Below are 1,890 nucleotides of genomic sequence, written 5' to 3'. Positions count from 1 at the left end.
TGAGGCGGGTGGCGGCTGTCAGCTGCGCCCCTGAGATTGAAGGATGCTAAGCACTGTACAGGTTATTAATTCGCAAGTGAAATTTTCTGATCTTGGTGGGAAAAAGGGGTGATCTTATGAGTTGGACGGGATGGATAGGATGCTTGAGCCGAGTTGTACCCGTGAGGCACTCCTCAGTCTGGACAAGGATAGAGGCGGGTAGCTCCAGTAAGGCGCTTCCCTAAAGGTGGACAAGATCCATGCTTAATAATGTAAGATTCAGATTTAGTGGTTAATGAACTATAAATCCCTCTGGCAAGAGACGTCAAGGCACCAACTGATTTAAGTGACTGAATAAAAAGGACAAAGATTTATGAATGCTTAATATCTTCCTTTCAAGCAAATGCTCGAATACGAGGAAAAAGGCTGCCGATAAAACAAGGCAGCATAAAATTAAAATGCTTGGTAGAAAATATTGAAGGATTGTATGCCGATGCAATGGTATATGTTCGCTGTACACGGGAATCGGTGATTTTTATGGTATTACACAATAGCAAGTTATACAGTGAGGTATTTAAGGCGTATGCCGATGCAATGGCACACGTCTACACATACATAATAAAATCAATTACAATACAATAAATGGGTATACATATATATATGTGGGTGAGGAAGGATGCACTTGATGAAAATGATTTATATTATTCTAGCTTTTATAATAGATAATGTCAAGATCTTATTGTTATTAAGAATATACTCCGTCTAAATAAACAATGAGATTGTAAAAGTATTATTAATCTGAAACCTTAGTAACTTAATTGTTTAATATAGAATAGTCTTTATAATTGATTGTAATAGCAGAACATGGTATATTTTATATGTGCAAGTGCAGGTTACAGTTGAAACAGTGGGAATATTATATCAAGTACATAATTATACAAGAAATTATAAAGGCATATAAATGTCTTATAACTAAAGTAGCTGGAGAGAGAGATAGATAGAATGCTAACTTGAAAGAACGTCTCTGTGAGTCCTTGTTACGAGATAATTGTAATTCTTATTTTATTCAATGTCTATTAACGAGGTGAAGGGCTAGGAGGTGGGAGTAGGCAGATTTTCAAAAGCAGAGTCTCCGGCGTAAGGAGTCCACCTGGAGACGATGTCAGAGTGGTGGGATGCCATTGCTGATAAGGATTCTGACTATACTAATACGGCCCTGTGCTTGGCATCGATGCCGTGCGCGTATGGCCCTGTGCTATGCACCGTTGCCATGCGCCCGCAAGAAGGAATGGAAAAGGAATAATAAGTGTGTGAGCGTAGTTCACTGAGTTGACAGACACTGGGGTTTCGTAATCATGATTTAGTTAAAAGAAAAATTTGAAAATTGTCTCTCTCTCTCTCTCTCTATATATATATATATATATATATATCCTAGCTTGTATAGCGTATCCTAAGGAAATCGGAATGAAATTCTAAGAGCGGTTTGACAAACTAAAACGTAGATAATACATTGTTCGGATTATAATGAATGATTCATATGTAAGGTAGTTATGAACCGACATGAACGAAATTTTCAGCGTGACACTATTGTATCCGTTAAATAATTCGACTTGGCGTATAATGAAACGTCACTGGTTCACTCGCGTAACAATGTTCCTAAGGCTTAAATCGCGATTGTATTTCACTTGCGCGAAACGCGGTGTATGTGAGTGTTGTGTATTAAAATATTAAGTACTTACTATTTATTTCAGTGGCTTAGACCTTTGCAGAGAAATCTCAAAGCACAGGCTTTTTATTGCAGAATACTCTCAATACTGTGGGGACCACTCTAGCCACGGCACAACTCGAGCGGGGAGTCGACTTATCCGCTTAACTTTGAGTATTATAAAACACCGTAGATTTTCTGGCAAG

This window comes from Harpegnathos saltator, unplaced genomic scaffold, assembly GCF_003227715.2.
Source record: "Harpegnathos saltator strain DR-91 unplaced genomic scaffold, Hsal_v8.6 scaffold246, whole genome shotgun sequence".
In the NCBI taxonomy this organism is placed as follows: Eukaryota; Metazoa; Arthropoda; class Insecta; order Hymenoptera; family Formicidae; genus Harpegnathos; species Harpegnathos saltator.
The sequence above is the reverse complement of the archived record's forward strand: the minus strand, read 5'-3'. Positions refer to the sequence as shown.